General features: G+C 39.7%; 1 protein-coding gene and 1 long non-coding RNA gene across 6 annotated transcripts in view; one reads left to right on the top strand and one right to left on the bottom strand.

The window, feature by feature from the left end:
* LPAR3 (lysophosphatidic acid receptor 3) overlaps nt 1–14,618 on the bottom strand; it is a 78,396-nt gene that overhangs the window by 15,899 nt on the left and 47,879 nt on the right. The window lies entirely within an intron of this gene.
* LOC119872283 lies at nt 6,937–12,847 on the top strand. Its single transcript, XR_005361338.1, has 3 exons — nt 6,937–7,187; nt 10,026–10,194; nt 12,732–12,847. It is a non-coding gene; the product is annotated as an uncharacterized LOC119872283 (long non-coding RNA).

Below are 14,618 nucleotides of genomic sequence, written 5' to 3'. Positions count from 1 at the left end.
GACTGCTTGAGATTCTCTTTCTCCCTCTGCCCATTACCTTGCTTGCACTTATGCTCTCTCTTTCAAAATATTTTTTTAAAAAAGAACAAGATGCATTGTGCATATACATGTGTGTGCTTAGAAAAGACCACAAAATATACAGTATTATCCAAATACCCCAGCAAATATAATCTCTAGGCAGCATAAGCCAGGTGCTATTTCTTCTTCCCTACCTCTCTCATTATTGTCTTTCGTTTTTTGCTAGGAGCATACCTTTTTTTTTTTTTTTTTTTTTTTTTACATATATAATATAATAAGCTCTCACTAAAGCTAGCTTTGTTTCTGTTTTGGGAACAAATATATCTGCACACACTCAATTTCTACTGCAAGAAATGCGATAAGACTGAGTTTATGCAGTTGAGAAATAAGAATGTCAAGACTGCCTCTCCCAACAAATTTTTTAATGGGTGTTTTACTCCAAGTTACCCACCGATAGTTTACTAAATAGGTAAATGCATAGTAAGAGTATGAGAAAATCATTAAATGGTAAAACCATGTTATAACCCTTGAAGTAGAACCAATAAAAATCAATTGTGTAAAATGTGAGGTTTGTTGTTGCAATGTTAATTAAAAAACATTTTCTATTAGTTGTACATTAATCACAAGGTAAAGAAAGGAAGATATGCTATACTATACACTGAGACAAAAGGTCACAAATGATCACTTCCCCCTCCAAGAGCACACATCATCCAACAAAAACTTATTAAGCCCCAAAGGAGCCAATGATAGCACAGGTTACCCAGGACACAAGATAAACAAGATGGACACGATCTCTTTCCCAGTTCTTGACTTCATCAGCTCCTCACAGTTTAGTACCCTTTGGAGAGGCCTTCCTTTGTGCCACCACATAAAGTAGTGCCCAGCCCAGTCATTCCCTAAAATATCATCCTGCTTGATTTTCTTGTCACTCTCTGCACTTATCTTGTTGATTAGTTAGCTGGTTGACTGACTGACTTACTAATTGCCTATCATCCCGGTTGGAAAGTAAATATGAAGGGGGGGGGGGATCTTTGCCCATTTTATTTACCTACAAACACTTCTATGTAAATGGTACTTTCTAGTTCCCTTCTGTAAGTTCTGATTCTAGGGAGTCTGGAGTGGGGGCCCAAGGATCCGAATGTTCAAAAAAATACTCCAAGGGATTCTCATGCTCAGGGCAAATGTGCAAAGTGCTAGCTTTTATACAAACCCAGGTTTTAACTCTCATCCACAGTTCAGAAGTCTGATGACCATATCTGTTTCCATCCCGCTGACAAAATGGTTTCTTGGGGATCCTTCTATTGGAAAGGAAAAGTCTTCAATTCTAATATACTCTGTAGACTCGTGGGAAATATAATTTGGTAATACTGAATGGCCTAGGTCTATAGGAGCTTATGAAAAACCATTATTGGTCAGGCTTATACTCAAGAAAAAAACTGTTGGTGAAGTACAACCTGACTACTTAAACTTACTAAGGGATCAGCTATGCCATCAGAAAAAGAAAAAGCAGTATTCGGAAACATACTCCTAGTTTGCAATAACCAAATTTGCAAAGTTTGATAGAAGGGAAAGGAATATGAGGAAATGGGTAGCTTACGCACATAGCAAAGTAAGCCTGGAGGACATAAATAGAATATGTGCAAAAGGGAACAGGGTGGCTTGGTGGTTGAGCGTCTGCCTTCAGCTCAGGGCATGGTCCCGAGATTGAGTCCTGTATCGGGCCCCCCTTGGGGAACCTGTTTCTCTCTCAGCCTGTGTCTCTGTTTCTCTGTGCCTCTCATGAATAAATAAAATCTTAAAATAAAAGAATATGTGTAAAAGATAACGATGGAAGGAAAGATGGACACTGCGAGACATACTTAAAGATGCTATTAAGGTATCCTGTGAGAACCTGGAAATGGGAGGAAAAAAGCTTGCTCTTTCAGTTAAGACCTAAGCCACTTAAAGAGATACAATGGTCCTTGGGTCTGTAGTACCTTCACTGAAATCTGACTGAAGGTGATAACATCTCAGAAGAAAGAATGCCACTGTAGCCCGGGATCTCTAGAAGTACCATAGGAAACTCCCAGAAGAAAAGTTCTTGGCCAGTGTGTCCATTCTTATGGCTGGGCAGTCTCTAATGTTCTGATTCTGCAAAAAGGCAACTTCTGATTGTAACTGAACTTGCCAGGTATTGACTATCTTAACCCCTTGGTAATTAACGGAGAGAGCAGGCCAAAGGGAATAAGGGAAGGAAGCAAATCAGTAGTGACACCTATGCTTTATTCACATTTTGCCTCTGTCACCTTTACTGCCTGGTGACCTCCTTTGCCTTTATTCTTTCAAGTCCAGCTCATTTGTCACTGCTCTTCACAGCTTTCCCCAGATGCTGCCCCCAGGCTGAATCAGATGTTCCCCAGTCCACGTTTCTGTGGCACTCTCCTAATGCTTACTGTCAAATCAGACACTGTGAGTGGCTTGTCCCTCTATGGCCAGCTAGGCTGAGAGCACCTGAAGGGTAAAAATGCTGCCACAGTCCCCTTGGATTCCCAACTGGCTGGGACTGGGTGCTTGGTAGGTGCTCAAATTTCAAGAAAGCAGGCAAGGAAAGCTAGAATGTCACAGACAGGAAACACAAGAGAAAATGAAATATTCTCTCATGTGAGTTTTCACCCGAATGGCTCATCCTCATGTATTGGTTTCAGATAGAACATTTCTCAGGCAGTCGGACCTGATCCCATTTCTGTGCCATCAAGGAAAGCGCGAAGTGCTGCAGGAGACCCACCTTATGAATTTACTCAATAGCCTGTTCTCAAACTGTGCAAGCTGCTTGGCTGAAATTCAAAATACCCGTTGTCAGGAGCATAACTGATATTTGAGTCACTCAAAAAAAGCCCATTTCGCCCCTAGTCGTTGATTACTTTATAGGCAATTCTAGGCCAACTGTGAGTTGATTTGCAATGATGTTTTATTGATTCATTCTCGACCAGTTATATCCTTTTTACCCTTGCTAATGTGTGAAATAATTTTCCAACAGTCTCCACCCAAACTGTGAGCCTCGCCCTGCCTAAGGCCCCGCCAATTCCTACAAAGGGCGTTAGAGGTACATCTCTGTTTCTTCTGGCTATTTCTTCAAAGCCCCCTCTGTCCTTTCCCAGAATTCCAATGCCTCTTACACCTCTGTATTTGAAAATAAACTACATTAAACCTTAAAACACACAGTTGCTTACTCTATTTACCCTGTAAAATGCAAGGTACATGTACATATGCATATACATGCACACTTTATATACACTTACTTTTTATTACATATAAATATTTAACTCAGAGTTGATAAAGCATTGGTAAAAATTTCCTTTAGAGAAAGACTGAACATTCCAGGCCCTTGAGTAGGAACACCATTCTCTTTTAAGACATTGTTTCTACAGAAAATTAGATTGAACTTCGTTTATATCACTTTATCCTGGAAAGCAAGCAGCAAACTTAAATGTGAGGACTGTCTGTGCTAACAGTGCAATATTACCTAACCAACCATCACATTCCCCTATGGGCAAGATGACCATGGTTCCAATCTGAGCCGCTAATCATAAATATGCTTCCTTCCCACCGAAGAACTCCTATACAAAATGCTAATGTGTTTTTTCCTTTCTTGTATCTTCCAGCAATCATTAACACATTTATTAATCTCAGCAATAAGTGTTGGGCAAATAAGATGCAGTTCCTGACCTTAAAGTGTTTGCTCTCTAGTAGGACAGAAAGGGCACACACACCAAAATAAATCACCGTTAAGGCAGTAAATGACACATAGCAAATGAATGGAAAGGGGGAATAATACAGGAACTCAGAGAAGAAATCTCCACATGTTGGGGTGACTGAAGACCTGATGGAGAGAACAGGGTTTGAGGGAGATCATGAAGGAAATGCAGGAATTACTAGAGAGGAGGAACACTCTCAACTTGTCCCCCAAGCCACCAGCTAGATGCCTAACATATGAATATACCCAACACCTCTGAGATCAGGTGCTGTAATAAGAGAGCTGAAACAACTCGCAGTGCACATCTCACCCAGTGGAACTGTAAATCATGTTATCACAGGTACCTAGGAAGCCAAAGACTCCTCTTCTGAATTGGAATGGTTTATTATAATCTAGAACAGAAGAGTCTGCGTCTCGTCCTTGTAGTCCATGTTTTTCCACATTTGGGTTAATCAAACTCATATAAACCACATTGCATCATTGTTTGAAAGAATCCTCTGTTTAAAAAGTTACTTTTACTATCCTACTAATCAAATGAGATTAGTAAGTCAGAATGTGTAAACAACAAATAATTTGTAAATTGTTTCTTTTAATATTTTATTTATTTGAGAGAGAGAAAGAGAGAGCAGAGAGAGCGAGCATGAAAGGTGGGGAGAGGCAGAGGGTAAGGGAGAGGCAGACTCCCCACTGAGCAGGGAGCCCCACGTGGGGCTTGATCCCAGGACCCTGGGATCATGACCTGAGATGAAGGCAGACATTTGACTGACTGAGCCACCCAGGTTCCCCTAATTTATAAATTGTAATCAGTGAAGAAGAAACTTATCTAAATCATATAAATACAGATGCTAAGAAAGGTCATTCAAAGTTTAAAGGACTCCTTGAATCAGAGCATCTCTTTACAAACCAGTCAAACACCCTAAATCCATTAAAGGGCAAATAAAGAAGTCTGGGATACTGTCTCACTTAAACTGTGGAACTAAAGACATCATGATAGTCACATAACAAAAAGCTCATCTTCTCACCCCTTTAGCCATCCCCAGGAAAGCATTAAATGCTTCTTCCCCTTTCAGCATACACCTTTTTACTTTCCTGAAACAAATGTGTCTATTATTGTGTACAATGACTACTTCGGTATTTTTACCTGATGACATACATATGCTGAAGGATTTACTAGTTAGGTAAACTTGGACGATTTACTTAAACTCTTAAGCCTCACTGCCTCATCTGTAAAGCAGAGGCAATAAAATCTCCCTCATGGAATTGGTGAGGCCCAAGTGAAAGAATGGATGAACACAAGGCATTTCATTGCAGCATTTAGCACAGGGTCATTAACATGATCATCACGTCATGTCTCTCATTGCTCCAGGAAAGATTTTTTGTGATCTCATATTTGGAAAATCTACAATGGCATTGGTGAGAGGGGCAATATGGCATTGTGCTTTCACAGCTTGGCCTCTAGAGCCAGACTGCTGGGTTCAAATCCAAGACCCACCACTTGCTTTTAGGTACCCTTGGGCACTTTCTATGAAACCACTTTAACCTACTTTAGCTCCCTTACCTGTAACATGGAGGCAATAAGAATACCCTCCTCCTGGGGTTGCTGTACGGGCCAAATGACTGATTATTCATAAAGTATATATATCAGTGCTTGGCATGGAGTAAGACTTCATATGTTAGCCATTCCTGTGCTGACCATGCTCTCCAGGTTGAAAGATGGTCAGAATCAAACTCAAGAGTCTCAAAAAGGGGGGAAAAATCCTAAGGTACCAGGGTTACATAAGATGTAGGAATGTTCTATTGTTCCCTGAGTAATCAGAGGATTTTAAAATTAAGTCTTTTAGAACACAGCTGTACAAAAGGGGGAACCAAGTGAAAAAGATGAATGGCAGAGGTAGCTGGCTGAGCTCTATCTCTTCCACATTTTTCTACTAGAGCACCAGCAACACTGCAAATATTTGTTTTCATTCTCATGCCCATGTTCTCTACTAGACCAGGTATACCTCAAGGACTAGCGCTACAATCAGCCAATTTACTTTTCTATCCCCAGTTCTTAGCATAGTGCCTGATATAAAGCAGGCACTTAATATTTATTAATGAGTGGATGATCAGATAAGTGAATATAAGAATGATCTAAAGATACATATAGATATTTGCCCAAGTTTAAGAAGACCTTTTTCTCTTTTAAATTTTTTTACCTGGGCATAGTTGTCACAAAATACTACATTTGTTTCATGTATACAGTAGTCATTCTAAAATCAAAGACAAGAAGCAGCAAGTGCTGGTGAGGGTGTGGAGAAAAAGGAACCCTTCTGCACTGCTGGTGGGAAAGTAAATCGGTGCAGCCACTGTGGAAAACAGTAAGGAGGTTCCTTAAGAAGGCTTTTTAATACTAACAGAGCCAAATTTGACTGTTGGGATCACTTGGAGGGAGCCAAGAGCATGGAAGAAGATAAATGAGCAGGAGTAGCACTCCTATAACCTGGAACCTCAATTTCACAGTTTCTAGTTTTTATTGTATGGAGCTTTTATTATGAATCATCTTGTCTGCTTGCCAATTCTAATTAGCCCATCCTGAGCTAATAGATTGCACAGGGCCTTTGGCAAGATGGTTTTGTTTTCTGCAAATGATACACACCCATGCAATTAAAGTAGTTAATGCTAGTGCCTACTTCAAATGAGATCGAGTTATCTTCCCGTACTCATGAAAAAATCTGATCACTAGGTAAATCCAATAAAAATTTTTTGTGGAGTCACAGACTTGCAAGAATTCTTAAAGTTTGCCTATCTATCCTATGCTGTGAAAGAATCCCTAAGTAACACCAGACATCACCTAATACCTGTGTAACACTGCCAACAAGAGGGAGCTCTCCTCACTGCACTAGGCAGCCAGCTCTACTAGAGATAGCTTGAATTTTTATAAAATTCTTCCGATAGGGAGTTCAAATATCCTTTTTGTAACTTTTACTTCTTTTTTAATTTTTAAAAATTTTTTTTGTAATTTTTACTCTTGACCCTAGTTTTAATTTCCAAACCCTCCGAAATGTAATTTATTTTCCAGGTAACAATTCTTAAAATGTTTTTAAGATAACTGTTATGTTGCCTTTCTTCTTCTTTTCTTCTTCTTTTCCTCTTTTTTCCTCCTCTTCCTACTCCTCCTCCTTCTTTTTTTTTTTTTTTTTAGTGACACTTCCCCAGTTCCTTCATCTGTCCTGGATCCTTTGAAACCCCAGATGCTGACTACACTGACAATATTCCTTTCAAAATGTGATGTCCAAAACCAGTCCTTGTGGTGTCTCCATGGATTTAACCTGTATCCAGGGAAAACAGGACAATTTCTTCTCTAACTGGATCTTTCATGTTCGATTAGTATGCCTATGATCACATTTCCCTTTGGGCAGCCACACAGCATGACATCCTCTACACAACAGCACTGCTGGTCAGTAAAACCCTTGGGTCTTTTTCTTTTTTGTCCAAACATGCACTGTTTTTAAAGGAGGTCTGCCTCACTTTTATGGTTGCAATGTGTGCATTGGTGTGTTTTATTTAAATCTAATGACCAGATCTATTCTTGTAAAATGCTCTTCCTGTTTTCTTTGGTGTATCATTCTACTCTGTTGACAGCTGTTTAAATCTAGAATCTCTTCCCTAACATATTAGCTATTCTTTCCTCTTTTTGCCATGTATGCAAGCAATGTCCTTCACATCTTCTCTAAGTCATTGTTATTTTTCTGGTGAAATACAGACCATATATTTAGTGCAAGAGTATAGTGCAAGAATCTTGGCAGTCCTTGAGGTTCTTGCCAGGCTGATATCAATCCTGTCTTTAATCACCAGGCTTCAGATGTAATTGCTCTTACTGGTGAATCACTTGACTGTTCTACCACCCTGCCCACAGTTCTTGATAACCAGAATATTATGTCCAATTATCAAATGTCTTCTTGACAGCCACATACATTCCATCCACAGCATTCTCTTTATCTATTCACCTGACAACCTTATCACAAAATGTAAATTGGGTTAATTTGTTATTTATGTGGTATCTTCTGAACATTGCTTTTTTTTTTAATTTTTTATGATAGTCACAGAGAGAGAGAGAGAGAGAGGGAGGCAGAGACACAGGCAGAGGGAGAAGCAGGCTCCATGCACTGAGCGCCCGACGTGGGATTCGATCCCGGGTCTCCAGGATCGCGCCCTGGGCCAAAGGCAGGCGCTAAACCACTGCGCCACCCAACACTGCTTTTTTTAAACTTAAAAATCCATTCTGCAATTTGCTGGCCATATGATTCTTCATCAAACATAAAAATAGTTATGCAATATAAATTCATGACTTATTTTCTGACTTTATACAAAATTGCTCATATTTATAAAATATTTTTAAAAATCTCCAACCATGATCCGAAAATGAAATTTAAAGTTCTGATGTTCACAACTGCTGTATTTTTTTTCACATATCCATTGTGTCCTGGGAAAGAATAATAACATTTCATTTTCAATCACCATAATAGCTTATATGGTACTTTAGGAAATTAGGACAAACTCTTAATACTACATGTCTCAAAATTAGCCACTTCTGTGCTTTCTAATGGTTTCATTTTATAGATGAAAAAACTGAGACACAGATAGGTTAAGTAAACCTTATTAGCAAACAATACAATTAAGACTGATGTAGTCTGCAAATTAAAATATCTATACTCTGAAGAAAAAGGTAATTCCATCACTGAAAGAAAAACACTTCCTTTATCCATCATTAAGTTTAAAAACTCACTTTTTACAGCCCTTCAGTTATTTAAAGACAGAAAACGCCCCTAGGCTGATTCCATATAGTCAACACCTGTGCTCCCTGCAGGTTCTGAGTTAGTTTGGAGCCAGCAAAGAGAATCTGGGGTCCTTTCCCATTCTAGAAAAAAAACCAAGGTGACATTAACTCTGATGGAGTCAACAGAAGGTATATGAAATGCCAGACTCAGGCAGGAGTTTCTCATCATAAAACATGGAAATATGGTCCATTAGTAAAGTCTTTATTACATATATATTACAGACACACGCACACACACATACACACCCCTCATATCAGTGTATTGCCACAGAATACACTGTGAAAAGTAAGGCTGAAATGCTACCGATGGTAAGGAGACATGGAGATAGGAGGGCAGTGAGGCTTTACATACCCCCTCTTTGCTGGGCTACAGTAAAATCAAAGGGTAGAAACGTACATTCTTATTTGTACAAGAACTAGACAGATGAAAAGAATATTATTTAGAGCTACAGGAAAAATGATTCAGAAGTGGTATCCTTACAATATACAGAATTTGGTCCTATCATGTCTACTTGTGAAATACTATGCTGGGATGGATGCACTGGATGGCCACTAAGGTTCCAGCTTGTATGATATGATGGATTTTTAGAAATCTCCCTTGAACACCAGAGCTCTGAAAATCACAGGTCTAGCACATATTGGGGCATAAAGAGCACCAGGCTAACTCCTGGAGAAACAAGTTGCTACTCACCAGGGCAGACCCTGGAGGCTAGAGGACAAGGTAGGGATGCTTGGAGCAAAAGGTATTTGAAGATGGGGATCACTATTGCCAGCAGACCTATGCCAACAGTCTGGTTATCAGCCTCTCTGCATGAATGCTAAGAAATCTGTGTTTGACCCAGTATTGATGCTGGGTCCACCACGAATTCCTTCATAGATCACCTTCTTTCACTGTAAACTCTACGATCTTTCATGATCCCATTCTCAATGATTCCAGAATCTGCATTCTTATATATAGGTTATATGCTCTGAGTTACAGGTAGCAGGATCACTTTCCTCTCAACTGTCCAGGCCAGAAAGTTGGGTGTCATCTTTGATTTGCCCCCTCTCATGGAACACATGGCAACAGTCACCAAGTACTGCTGCTTCTATATCATTAATGTCACTCTCATCCATTCATTTATTTCCAACCATCCTATCTGTCCCTTACATCAAATCACCATCATCTCTAGCTTGGATTAATTTAACAGCCTTCCTGCCTCCAGTCTTTACCCTCCCTAATTCATTCTCCAAAATGTGGTCAGCAATCTGTATCTAAAGCAATTCTGCTGAAGTTGTCTCCCTGCTTGAAGTCTTCAGGACAAGCCCAAGTCCACAGCCTGACAGCTCCTTCAGGACCTCACCTTGATTGACCCGCCAGCCTCCTTGCTCCTCTGACCCATTATTCTGTACTCTGTGTTAATTGCAGCACCCTGAGCTGGCATGCCATCCTTTATTTCTGGGTCTTTGTCCTTGCAGCTTCTTTGGCCTTCAACATGCTTTACAGATCCTCAACCCAGTTCTTCACATAACTCCACAGCTTCCAGTGCTTGGCTTAATAAAAATCGCAGCTGACACTCAACAAGAGGCATCTCTTCTAAGCATTTTTATACATTAAGTTATTTAATCCTCACATCAACTCTTTGAGGTAAGTATTATCATGTTCTCCTTTTAGAGACCAGCTGGCATTATCTCTCAAAGCTGGGTTATGTGCTTCCAAGTGCTCCCAGAGCCCCCTGTGTTTATCATAAGACTTACTATTATACATTTTCCCAATTTTCTGCACTGTAGACTACAGGTCCTAAAGGAAAAAGACAAGTCTGGTTTTTAGTGGTCTCCTAGATGAAGCTTAATAAATGTCTGCTGAACTAATAAATGGATGACAATAATATGGTATACAGGTAGAACCAAGTGGTTGCATCCAAATCTCAGCTCTTCCAATTACTGTGTGACCTTGAGAAAATTATTTAACCATTTTGCCTAGAATGGGAATAATAACACATGCTTCATATGAGAGTTAAATAAGTTAATATCTGTAGAGTGCTTCGATGAGTTTCTGGCATACATAATGATTATACAAAGTGTTTGCCATTATTAGCATTCATGTTAATGAAAGAACGAAAACTACCTGTGAGATGGAATATCATTAGCCCAATTTTATAGGAGCTAAGATCAAGTGACGATCCTCAAATATATATTGGTTCTAAAATTAAATATCATCATCCAAGGATTTGTTACAATACACCCAATACATAGCTGAAGGATTCCTTACAAAATATCCCATCAGGAGACTTTTAAGAAACAGTGACCATGATGACAGATGAGTGAGTAAGCTCCTTACTAACGCCCAAGAGGAAATGATCCAGAATTTTCAGAGCACACCGCTTACTCGTATAAAAGGTGTACAGCTACATGTAAGGGCCAAAGTTAGAAGACAGTTACAAGGAAATGTTTCCTAAGACTAACAGGACCATCTCAGATTTGTGGGAATGTTTAGGACTCAAGCAGCTCTGTTTTATAGAGAAAATTTCCTGCACGAAATACTGACAGTGAAAAAAACTTGCATCCCCAGACCTTGACAGGGGATTTAGTTGTGTGCTCTTAAAAGCAAAGCAGATGTCTTTTCAAAATTTAAAAAAAAAAATCTGTCTAAGAAAAGATATAACCAAAGGAGTAAACACTGTGACAGGGTTTTGTAGAGTTAATTAAGCACCACATTAGGAACATTGTCTTTGCTCAGAGGGTACTGAAATGAAGACCCCATTGCTGGAAACAGGTGGCTAGTTGTCACCGAAGGAGATAACAGAGAACAGTTTTATTCAGAGCTGACCCTTTGCTTTGGCCCTCAAGTCCCTAACCCATTTAAATGCTCACAGGAATTTCCTCCTGAACAAACAGCAACCAGAACTTTTACTCCAACCTTATCCTTTGGTTCTCACAGTAATCCATCCTTTGGCAAATGATTGACAATGAAAATAATAAAGTATTCATTGAGGTTCATATCTTTTCTTTCTAAATCACATGTCAAAAATGAATTCCTGAAACTCCATTTCCCACTTCTGTGATAGAGATTAAACCCTATTTAAAAAACAGCAAAATCATGAGAATTTTTATTTGCCTAAGAGGTTTGCAAGAACCACCAAAGGCACCTCATGACAAATAGTTTTACTCATTAATTTTTTAAATTTTGAGACAAGATCTCATTATGACTAAAAATCTGAGAAGCCCTGGATTTTGCTGAAGAGGAATTTGTACTTTAGAGGAAAAGTAAAATGGATGAAGCCACCATGAGATTCTAGAAAATTCTCAATGGCTCTGTCATTCTCCAAGCTTATACCTCTACACTTTGATGTCATTTGGTGTGCATGGCTTTATGTTTTGGGATTAAAACAGATGCCAACAAGTCAAGATTCCCTCTTTTCTGGCGACTGCTTCTAGCTCCACATCCCTATCTATCTTTGTCTCTTAGTATTTAAGTATCACATTCCTTGTCTCTAACTCTGTCTCTGTCTGTTTCTCTTTGTCTGTCTCTCTGTCATAAATAAGTATCTCCAGCTACATCGCTATACAGGTGAAGCTCCAGGCATGTCTGATTCCACTCCTGACCACAGTTAGTTCCTTTAAAGCATCAGATCTACAATGGACCAATTACAATTCCCGTCCTAGACTGCAGCTTCTGGTCAGATGTGAATGGTCTAAGGGTTGGCATGGGATTCTCGGCTAGGCCAGCTGAATCCCCTCCCAGAAAATGTATAAATGCAAGAAAGACACAAACCTTGGTGTATACACTGAGGAACTACTGGCTGCCATGTTTTGTGCAATATAAACAGAAGTAGCAGGGGGAAATGGGGAAGAAAAGCAGTTTTCAGAGGGAGCTAAGAATAAAATAAGCACAAAGGAGAAACAATGATGAAAACATGAATATACTTTCCTGGATAGCACAGGGCTTTCCAGCCTCTGGTCCCAGGCTGTATCTTAGGTGTGGTGATTTACACACCCTTGGGTTCACTTTTGTTCTTTTTCACTTAAGTGACCAGAGTTGGTTCCTGTTTTTATAATCAAAAGGATAGTTAATACAGGACTAGAACTCCAAAGTTAGGTATAGGGCCTCCAACTAAAATACAGAGTTTCTTCCAGATAGGTCATAGCCACCACTAACAGATCAATCTTTTGCTGTAATTTTAGAGTCTTGGACAAAAGAAGTTCAGTCCATGGTCAAAAGCCAAAAAGTTCCCAGAGAGTTTAAAAAAAGGAAAAATAAAATCCATAATGTATGGGCTACACAAGCGCTTTTAATGATGTAAGTGAATTAGTAGAAATCATCTTCCTTACATTTCCTTTAGCTTTATAACTTAGAGCTTTGAAGAGATATATTAAAGAAATACACTGAAGTAGATTAGTTTTCATTTTGATAAAATGAAAGTATTTGTGCAGATTATAAACCTCATCAGTCTGTTTATTAAAAATTGTCTTAAAAAAATGATCTGTTAAAGTACTTATGAGTCAGCACATTTTTTCTTTATGTAGGTAAATGAGGGTAGATTCGGGAGTTTCTTTTAGAAGCAGAAGATAATAATAACAGCCCTATGTTTGAATTTCAAGTTCAATATCGCATTTGGCATGGATTTCAAAGTCTTCCAGGGGTGTTGTTTTGTTCACAAGGAGGTTTTTCTTGTTTGAGCCCTCTTGCATAAGACTCTTGGAGGAGAGCAAAGAAAAAAAGATTCACTACATGTTGAGACATGAAGAAATTAGTGTACAGGAAACTTAGTAAAGCACCAAGAAGCAGTGCTTCAGCCTCTGTAAGCTGAACAGCAAGGCAATTTCATCCTCTCTGTGAAAGATGAGGTCAAAAAAAAAGGGGACGAAGGAAAGGAAACTCCCATCTTGGTCTTTATGCTGCAGAAACCACATCAAGCCTGATGGGTGACAGGGCTGAGCCCAACGTTCAATGCCTCTAGAGGAAGCTCCAGCCTGCAGAAAATTCTAACTTTCTCCAACCTCACATTTAAAACTGCCCTCTTTCTTTCATCATGTCCTCTGTCCCCCTGCACACAGCTATTCCTCAACACTCTGGCCTCTGCTCTCAGCTGACACTGGGGTGTCTGAGTTGGGAGGGAAGGTGGAGGGTGATCCATCCTCAGACACAGGAGTAACTTCCCAGGGCCTGGTGAGCAGAAGCTTCTCTCTGTGACTACCTTCCAACAAACTTCGTTTTAAATGATGACTTTCCCCTCCAGTTGTGTTAAAACACATTTAATAGCAAAGAGTTCTTAGGAAGCAAAGAAGTAAGAAGAAGGACCCAATCATGAGTGTGTAGGCCTAACCTTCTCACACTAGAGGTGCAGTGGGCCTGGTTCACATTTTTATCAGGTTCATAGAGGTGGTCTTCACGCTAGGGAGAAAGGCTGTGTACAGCTCCGTGTTTGCTGGCCATTGGCAGACACTTCAAAGGCTTTCAGGGGTTAAATTCTAGTCAACACTAATGGCACCACCCTCTAAAGAGATGTAAGGCAGTTCACCAGTTCATTCATTTGAACATGGCCTTCTACAAAGATAGTTGTATCCTCTTATGGCAGATCAAGTCAGTGAGGCTTTGAGGCCACAGAATCTGCCAAATCGCTCCTCTCTCAGGGCTTCTGCTCTTCCCGTTGCCAGACCTGCCCACATGGAACTGTCCCCTGTCATTACTGAGCTCAGCCCTCATTGTACTTGGTTTCTATGCAGTTGGCATGTCAGCAGAGAAACTTCTAGGACCACCCAGCCTAAAGTACCCTACGCTTCCCCTATCTCTACCTTGCCACTCTTTATCCCTTCCATCTGCTTTATTTTTCATCAGAGACTTTAACTTTACTTGACATTATATTCTAATTTATCTGTTTATAGTTCACCCACATGAGAATGTAAGCTCATGAAGGCAGGCGCTTCATCCTGTTCATCAGTCAATTCCCAAAACCTAAACAGGGCCTGGCCCATAACAACCCTCAGTAAACACTATTTGAATGAATGAATAGGAATGGAAGCCAAATATCTAAATATCTAGCTTGACATATGCTCATATGCTCATGCCCC

The sequence above is a fragment of the Canis lupus genome, chromosome 6 (genome assembly GCF_011100685.1).
Source record: "Canis lupus familiaris isolate Mischka breed German Shepherd chromosome 6, alternate assembly UU_Cfam_GSD_1.0, whole genome shotgun sequence".
NCBI lineage: Eukaryota > Metazoa > Chordata > Mammalia > Carnivora > Canidae > Canis > Canis lupus.
The sequence above is the reverse complement of the archived record's forward strand: the minus strand, read 5'-3'. Positions and strand labels throughout refer to the sequence as shown.